At 44.9% G+C, this 9,799-nt stretch overlaps 1 non-coding gene across 1 annotated transcript; it reads left to right on the top strand.

Moving 5' to 3' along the window:
* Window positions 1-1,302: 1,302 nt before the first annotated feature.
* Window positions 1,303-1,385, top strand: LOC119326946. Its single transcript, XR_005158287.1, has one exon. It is a non-coding gene; the product is annotated as a small nucleolar RNA SNORD24 (small nucleolar RNA).
* Window positions 1,386-9,799: the final 8,414 nt, after the last annotated feature.

Genomic DNA, 9,799 nt, shown 5'->3' with positions numbered 1-9,799 from the left:
TTTTGCTCATGGCCCGTACTAAGCAGACTGCTCGTAAGTCCACTGGAGGAAAGGCTCCTAGGAAGCAGCTAGCCACCAAGGTTTGTGACTGCAATATTGATAGTTTACCTATGCCATGTCTTTATTTATGGTTTAGGTAAATTGAACTAGGTATAATTTGAACCTCAACCTTCATTGCCAGCTTATGACCAGATATCCTACTGATGTATATGGACTATCATGGTATTATTGTTAATTTAACCATGTGATCTACTTTGCTTTTTGACAGGCTGCCCGTAAGTCTGCTCCCACAACTGGAGGAGTGAAGAAGCCTCACCGTCACCGCCCTGGAACTGTTGCTCTTCGATGTGTAAAATCTTCCAACCTATTCTAGCATGTGTTATAGTTTTGTTTTGAAGTATTCTCAAATGAGTAAATTTTGTGCTTGACTTTGCAGTGAGATCCGCAAGTACCAGTAGAGCACGGAGCTACTCATCAGGAAGCTTCCATTCCAGAGGCTTGTTAGGGAGATTGCCCAGGACTTCAAGGTTATAAATCAACTTGTGCACTACATTGTGATGCTCCTGTTGTGTCAATTCTTATAGTATGATGCATCAAGTAAACTAAAAGCATCATCCTGTTCTGTCTGTGCAGACTGACCTCCGCTTCCAGAGCCATGCGGTGCTGGCCCTTCAGGAGGCTGCAGAGACCTACCTGGTGGGTCTCTTCAAGGATCCGTGGCGAGAGGGCTTAAGGTGCTTGCTTTGCCTGTGGGAATGGCTCTGGCGGGCATCTGTGTCTGCTTTTGCTGCTATTTTTAGTGATTGTTTGGAACTGCTAGCTCTAATTTAACTTACTTCTCATTCCCCTGTTTCTGCTGTCAGTATTCCCATGGCAATTTAGGTAACTATAGTAATACTGTACAAGAAACATCATTGCATTACAAGTTGGGTTTGAATCTACTTGTGAGTAACTGGGTGCGCCCATTCTAGAAATATGATATGTAGATTTGCTTCACGGAACTGATGATGATGCACGTATTTGTAATAGTCCAGTCCATTCTCACAACCAATTAAGTCCAGAGCTCACACCTCTCTGTTGATGATGCACGTACATTCCAGTTAAAGAATAACACATGATTAATTAATTCTTGGGCTCTTCTAGCCGTGCTTCTTACTCTAGGTTCCAAGTAGAGATTCCTATATACGTATACTTGCTTTGCTTCCGATTCCTGAATCTGTCTGTCTGTTTTGGAACTGTAAAATGCAGTGATGCCAAACATCGCCTCTGCTTCAACTGATTAATTTTCTGCGTGCCAAACAAAGCATGTGATGTTATCAAAATATTTGCTACTCTTAATGGGTTTATCCCACTTGATGATCTTAACCACCAAGATCTCTAAGGCTCTTATTTCTAGTCTGATGTTATCAGTACAGTACATCCGCTGTTGCCAATTTTTGTTCATTATGAGATGATGTTTGTGCATACCGTTTCTCATCACTCTCTGGCCTGGTATTCAGGAGCTGGAGGAAAAGAGGAAGGAGAAGGCCAAGATCTCCTACGACAGGAGAAAGCAACTGGCGAAGCTCCCAGGTCGACGAAACTATGCCATGAATGGATTTTTTTTCAACCACTACTATGTAATAAGCATACTTGCTTTCTTTCCTAGCTCGCGGATTATATATCCTACACATCCTCCTTCATTTGTTGTGATAACTAGTTGTCACCCACTCACTTGCTCATCGTTGTAAGTTACTGTAGTAGGTAGGTTGCTCTGATCCTCACAAGTTAATGCTTAGTTTGTCTTGGTGTGTGTCTACATACGCAGGGGATGTGTTCATTGATGACCAGAATGAGCTAATTGTGGCGTCTACTGATTATTTGAGGATCTTTTACATATGTCCCTAGATGTCCTGATGAAATACCTCATTTGATAACATAACCTGAATTAGGACTATTAACTGCTCATCGGCTACACCTGTGCATTTCTGTTTTGAATGTCCTGTATTTGTTGTTGCATGATAGATACATATATGTGACATCAACTTGTCATTGGATATTGCTGGAAACTAGCTATGTCACATCAATTTCTTGGTTGTCTAGTTTGTTATGTCACATCAATTATATGCTTTTTCTGAGATTGTGTTTTAGCTACTGCCACTTTGAGCTGTTGTAGATTTTAGTTATCAATTACAGCTGGGATTATCTATTACATCTGTTTGAACTTGCTGCAAATTCTATGATATGTGAGGTCCTTCTATTTGCTGCAAGCATTGACACAATATGCTGTGCACAGGGATCTCCACATCCGAGTCCCAGCTGTCCTCCGCAGCAAGGAGCTGGGCAAAGGGAGCAAGCAGTGCCACTGGTTCCTTCAAGGATGCGTGCTGTTGGTCGAGTCTTGTGGAGAAGCAAGTCGTATTGGGCATCATCTCACTTGTGCCGCTGTGGTAAGAGCAGAATGCCACTCTCACTTGATGTGCATGTATTAACACAACAAAGCATTCTTACATGGTGATTGTTGGCGACACAACAAAGCATTCTTACATTCCAAACTTGATCTTACTACTAAATAGCACCCCTTGTTGTTGTTGTTGTTGTTGTTGTTGTTGTTGTTGTTGTTGTTGTTGTTCACCCTATCCTTGCTGTTATGTTTTCTTGTTGGCAGATATTTTGAGTAAATTCAAGACGAAAGATGTTCAAAGAAGCTCCAAGACATTCTTATATAGCAAGTTATGTAATAATAGCTGGGTTATCTGGGAATTTAATGTATCTTCTCTCTGTTTGTGAATGAAATAGTAATTATGTATGTGATTTAATGTATCTTCTCTCTGTGAATTTCATGTATGTTTCAGAATTACAATTACTGTTTCATATGAAATAGTAATTATGTATCTGATTTGAAAATGTGTGAAATGAAAACATGACTCATGCGACCCACTTATCAAAATAATTTGAGCACATTTGAAATTTCTGACGTGTGGTACCAGTGTATGATATTATGATATTTGGGACAAATGTAAAATAGTGGAAAATAAAATGGCAAAAAATAAAAGATCATACGTTGTAAAAGGGTGCATCTAGAAATAAAAAGGCTGAATTGTTGGGCCAGGCCCATGTAGCTAGCATAGACTAATAGGAAAAATAAATATTAAAAAGGCCGAATTGTTGGGCTTGGCCCATGTAGAAAATTGAATTGGACCGGGCTGAATCTTGTGCCACATCAGATTGCCAGCTAGATGCCTACGTGGCTTGGGGAGGTTGCTAGTGACCAAAACGCCATAGTAGACGTATTTTGGTCATAAACGTCTACGACCATTCCAGAAGAAAGGTCGCTATAGTCAGTTTACGACCGCCATCTTTTGACCTTATATTTTTGGTCACAAAAAGGTCACAAATTGAAAACAGTGACCATTCAGTAACCAATAGTGTTGGTCACAAGTTGACATATTTCTTGTAGTGCACTGATGATACGAACTAGATTCTCATATCACCGTAGCGGGTAATTAAGCTACGAGGAGCACCTAATATTAGCACTGGGGATCCGTTGGATCGAAGATGCAGCGGCACACACGAGGCCTGAATGTTTTATTTGCAAAAAAAACTTTGCAGAGTTTGGAAATTGCGCATAATTACAAAGACTACTCCCAAGCCATTGGATCTCACTTCCAACGGTGTAAAAACTCATATCACCATAGTATCTAAGCTGCTGGGTGGATGTGATATTCCATTCCGCTGTCATTTTTGTTTGTAAACTTGCAAAATACGTGTAACTCGTGCTGTTACTTGTCTAGCCACGCAAAGTGTTTGTTCAAAAAAACCATCCTACACTGAAATATCGGAACAACACACGAGGGTCCCACTTGTCATTAATCAAATTTGGACCTAAAACTAACAAATCTGAAAGATGAGATTCGAACTGGCAACCTGGACTACAAAGCATAAGTCGATAGCCTGAAAAAACGAACGGTTGTTGGCTTTGTCCCATAACTTGATTTTATATAGTACTTGCGTTGAGTAGAGTAGAGGGAGTGCCTCGTCAACATGTGCATGACCATTTTCTCACTTACGGCTGGGTCCCAGGTCTGCGATCTCAATCTCTCTTCTCTCCATCGTCTAACCTTTGCACAGGCACACACGAAGAGCGGCGCTAGCTTACTGTGGTGTTATTACAACTAAAAAAAGCTTGGAAATAGAAGAATCGCCTAGAACAAGAGATGTTGCGGCTGGTCGAGACGGAGCTAACCGTGCCACGTTTGCATGATGAAGCTGTGTGGCTAGTGGGGTGTTTTCGACCGACTGGCTGGGTCCCGTGGTCGAACCATAGGTACAACGTCTGATACAGTATATTTTTACACGCACATTTTTCCTCCGAGCCGAGACGTGGCACACCCTACCGCGCGGTTCCGGGTCCTCCCAGGTGGTGCACGCATATATTGTTCCTGACGTGGGACGCCCTACCGCACGTTTTCTGGGTCCTCCTCGGTCGTAGCACCGAAGCAAGTAAATGAGTCGTCAAATCACGAAAGACCACCTTTCCCGCCGAGCATGGTGGCTAGCTGGTTGGGCTAGTTCGACCGATTAGCTAGGCCGCCGCCACATTTGTTTTTTCAGCCCTTTTTTTATCTACTTGCAGGCAGGTAAATTTAAATATCCACCGCGGCGGTGCTCTGGTGTTTGGGTGTGGCAGGATTTTTAATTTTTTGATTGACGGGAGCAGGCGCGGCAGGATTTTTAATTTTTTGATTGACAGGAGCAGGCACGGTAGCAATTAGTCACGATGACTACGCCTGTAAAAACCCACTGCTCCCTGATGTGAGAAGGCGTCGACTGGTGTTTTACCGTGGTGAAAACCAAAAGATTCCCCGCTCCTCGGCTGGCTCCGTCCGCCTTCCCGTAGATTGCATTGCCTTTCAGCCATTTCGCCCCCTTTGCTTCCTCTCCCCATTGCTTCTACCTGGTGCCATGGCGGCGCAGCAGATCACGGAGTCCGAGGTGAGGCGCCTGACACAGGAGCTCCATGCCAAGGATGGGAGCTCAGGGCCAAGGACGTGGAGATCCGTGAGCTCAAGGAGGAGAGGAGTGCCATGCTCCTCTGTTATGTGCGGGAGCTCATGGAGCTTCAAAAGCGGCAGGCGTCCACCACAAAGATGCTCGAGGCGTCGGCGGCGTTGCTGCAGAAAGCGGGAGATATGATAGGTCGTCAGGGGAGCCGGCTGGAGCGCGAGCGGGCCGATCGTGACGAGATCCAGGATCGCCTCAGCCACTTGGTGAACCAAGTTGCCACGCACGTGTTGCGGCTGCGCGACGCCTACCGTCGTGCCAGCGTGACGATGCCGGCCGTCGGGCTAAACCCGTTCGACCACCCGGTCGACTTCAACGAGCTGCGGCTTCCTGACCTGCTCTCCTTCTTCACCTATATCTCCGAGGAGCTAAGCCTTCTTCGGGCGATGGTGGGGGCTGAGCTGGACAAGGAGGGCTTGCGCGCTGCCGTCACCGTTGTCGGGCGAATCCTTTCAGGGCTCCATCACCGGAATCCATTCGTGCTATTGGACGCCATCTTTGACGAGCTGGCTCCCGTCGACCGGGAGCGGGCTCTGCGGGCGGTTGCACCCTGCATCACCAACATCGTGCGCCTCGAGAAGCAGAGGGACTTCGGTGGTGTTTAGGCGCCCTCTGCATGGGCATGTCCATGTCTCGGCGCAATATGACCGTTGGATCAAACTCAGACGGTGCAGATCCGTCACTATAGCACAAAGCGTGTGGGTGTGTTTGGTTGCATTCTCATCTCAATATAGTTGTTTCCTCTTCGTGTATTTTTGTCAACCTACTAGTGTGGACTCATGCACCCTTCATGCACTCTACCAAACACCCAAAAGTGGGTCGAGAAGGGAACTTTTGCTCCCATCCCATGCACCCTTCATACACCCTGTTTAACACTATAGGATGTGCTTCATATGGTTCATGTTTCGTGGAGTACTGTAGCACCGTACTCTCCGTGCGCTATGGACCTAGTTCTGTTAACATTGATCTCACCGTTCATTCTCGACCGGACAGTCGAAAAAGTGGTACTATGTTACATATAGGAGTAGTTGACATGCGCACAACACTAGCAACAAGATTGTGTAGTACTGACGTATGAACCACTGCACATGCCTAGTAGTAGGAGCACTATGTATGTTCAAGTGGCTGCTGTGTTTTTCACTCCTCTGTCGTAAGAGTGGAAACGCTTGCTATAATCATTTATTTCTTCAGAATGAAAAACAGTGGACACGCGCTACCGTGCGGATCCTCCTCCAGCCATGCACTAAATTACTCACTTTCGCCGACGTGTGGGACAACCAGCACCTGGGTCCACCGGCCATGCACTAAATTACTCCGTAGTAGAGTGACGGTAGACTACCTCGATCGAACTGCTGCAGTAATGCCCAATGAGCTGTCAAATCACAAAGCCCCCTCCTTTCCAGCTGTAAGTTGGACGGACGAAGCAACCATCATTTCACTCTTCTCTCTCAGCTTCCTCTCTTGAAGAAAAACCCCACTCGCTTCGCTTCTCCCTCATCTCGTTCCTCCTTTCACTCTTCTCTCTCAGCTTCCTCTCTTGGATGGACGCCGGAGCACCGGCCGACGTGATGTCTATGGCTCTGGCCAAAACTGTCGAGGCTCATGGTACGAAGAAGCGCAAGCACCCCGCCGCGACTACCGCAAACAAGCTCAAAGCCATCGCCCTGTCCAAGCCCCCCTCTCCGGGATCCCTCATTAAGCAAGTCCAGGTAATGTCTCTTGTTGACGAACTTTGTCTCGATCTTGATCGTGTTTTTTCATCAAACACGCAGTACTAGTACTGGTAGTACAACTTTCTGGGTGATCTTGCATGTGATTTTAGTGTGCCAAATGACGGTTCTAAATTCCTCTTTTGACCAAAACATGCGAGAGGTTGACACTGATTTGTTATAGATTACTTTCAACTACTCCCTATGTCCCAAATTTCTTGTCTTACATTTGTCTAGATACGGATGTATCTAATACTAAAATGTGACTTGATACATCCGTATCTAGACAAATCTAAGACAAGAATTTTGGGACGGAGGCAGTACTTTATGAACATCAATGCTACCTTTTAAGAGGGTATATTTGCCTCAGTAACTTGTGTTATGGATATTGGATGTAATCCCTCTGCTCTCATGCCTTTGAAGACATGTTCTAGTGTCTTTGTTCACTCATTTATGTGCGTGCATGTAGTCATATATGGACTATAATATCGAAAATCATCTTATATTTCTGAACGGAGGTAGTAATGAAATATGGTTTCTGTTTGAATTAGAACCAGGTCTGCGGTGGAGATGAAGTTCTCAAAGTCATGCCGTGTGAACTGGTAGACGTGATGATGAGTTCTACTTCTAAACTATCCAGCTGATGTGTCCTTGTCGCCACGTGTCCTGAATTAGTGTTTTCCTGTAGCATTGTTGTCAGGCGTGTTCTCGAGGCTGTACTTGACGACAACAATTTCTTGGTTGTGCCTTCGATTACGAAGGGTGTGGTTCTTGTAAAGCTTCCCAACAAATCTGATGCAGCCTGTCTTCATCATCATGTTTATGAGTGGAAAGACCACTCTGTTAGGTTCTCCAAGGTTGACAAGATGGTGATGGTGCATGTAGACATCTCACATGAAGTCCATGGCCTAGTCAGTTATGTGGGGTTCATCCCGTAGGTCGGTGGCAAGAAATAGTCTGCAGAGTTTAGTTAGTGCAACTTTGCTTGTCTGTAGTAACTACTATTGTTCAGTACTTGATTTGTGTTTGTGAACTCTGTATTGTTTATTAGTACTACCGCTTTTGGTGTATGGTCAGTCCTGGGAACGGTCTATGTTAATGTCTGTCCACTCAATTCAGTCTGTACATTTTGAAGTATCCAGATCATATTTTTTGTGAGGACGGTTTATCAATTATGGTTACACTCCAATATTTGTATGCATTGCAGGGTTTATCGCACCCACCAGGATTTCCAGTCCCATGGATGTTCCGTCCATACGATTTGTCACGACCTTTGGACTGTCCTGCTTGTGGGAGTAGGCAGGGCCCCTGCATTCCACGCGTAGTTGGACGATTAATCTTCTGTTTAGTACTTCAACATAGTGATTGCCTGGTAAGGATTCACTCGTGTCACATCAAGTAAATCATATTGATTTACTGTCTAAATCTTATTGATTTAATCTCATGTTTTCTTTCTTTTCCTGCAATTTTACGATGCAGGTTTTGCCATGTGACATTCATCACAGAATAAACCGTTTGGTTTGCTCTACGATGGCCATTTTTGCAGGTTTCACTTCTTATGTCGTGTCAGTAATGAAGGCACTGTCCATCACTTATATTACTGGAAAATTTGGATCAGTCAGTTGTCTGAGTACAAGCTGAATCCCTATGATGAACTGCAGTTTGGTTTAACAAAAATGCCACAATTAGTCCTTCTCGCGTTTAAAAGAAATGAAGAAAAAAATTGGATCACAGTCATGGATCCTAGTCAAGTTAGAAAGCTGATCACAGCAGACCAGACACGATCGCCGCTGTCTCGCACAGATCGAGCACCGGCAGTTGCTCTAGCACTGACAGTGGCAGCAACTCAGTTTGATCCAGCTGAGGATTGGGCACCGACCACATCAGCGGATAAGCCTGATCTACCGAAGGATCGGGCATCGACACCGGCACCAGCTCTACAAGGAGCACCATCTCCGGCAGCAGCAGCGGCTTCGGCACCTGCACCAACACTTGCACTTGCATTTGGTCCACCCCGTGCAGTTGCACCGGCAACAGAGTGGGCTGCAGTTCGCACTTCTTATACCAAAGTCCTTACAAAACCGACATGTCCACCTTCTTGGTAAGCATTGGCCGCCCAAGTGCTTCGTTCTTTTTTCTTTCCATGTTGTTTCACATGATTCACTGTGTTGATCTAACTGTTTGGGTACGTCTTCTTGTTTTCAAACAGAGAATTCCTAGAGCAACGAGGGGGTCGTTCAACAATCCGGGCAACCGCGGCCAAGTTTCTCTTACCATGCGCAGCCTTGGTGTGAATAAACCTGCTCAATATACCGTAAGCACAAAGGATGGTCGCATTATGGTTGATGCTAAAGGATGGTCAAGGTTCAAATCTAAATCATATCTTGCGGTAGGGGATGATGTCAAAATCGAACTTTCTCGGCAAGGAGAGCTGGTCCAAATCAACTTTGAAATTCTTCAGTAGCAGCATGCAACTGCCAAACTGATCTATCCTCCGAGAGATTTTGATGTAATAATCTGGCATGGTGAAACAAGTGTCCTGTGTGTATAAGTAGTACGACAGTATTATTTATCACATGGTATATCGTTGATAGAATTGCAACTCTAATTGCTGGTTAGGAACTACCGTTCGATTTCATTCCAACAGTTGTCGTGCTTTATTCAATTTTGTGTATTCGCCTTGCGACGGCATCTAAAACCAGCATTGTACTGATCGCTTGCAATATGAAAAGCACTGAGGTAGAACACATGGGCCGCCAAACATGCAGGGTCGGACTGCGGCCCAAAGTCCAGAACCGTGAGCCTATCTGAGTATTATATTCTCAGCTGAACCCCCATAAAAATAGCTGAACCCCCATAAAAAAAAGCTGAACCCCCATAATGTCCGTGCGTTGCAGAGGGAGTATATTTATCGGCAAGGTGAGCTTGTGATATAAATGATTTGTATATTTCTTTACAGAGGGAGTATCTCTGTGTCAAAAAAAATATTTATGTGTAACTAGTTACTCATGTCTTTCTACTTCCTTTCGCTGATATGTGGGGCAACC

Source organism: Triticum dicoccoides, chromosome 6B (assembly GCF_002162155.2).
Source record: "Triticum dicoccoides isolate Atlit2015 ecotype Zavitan chromosome 6B, WEW_v2.0, whole genome shotgun sequence".
Taxonomy (NCBI): domain Eukaryota; kingdom Viridiplantae; phylum Streptophyta; class Magnoliopsida; order Poales; family Poaceae; genus Triticum; species Triticum dicoccoides.
This window is presented reverse-complemented; position numbering and strand designations above follow the sequence as displayed.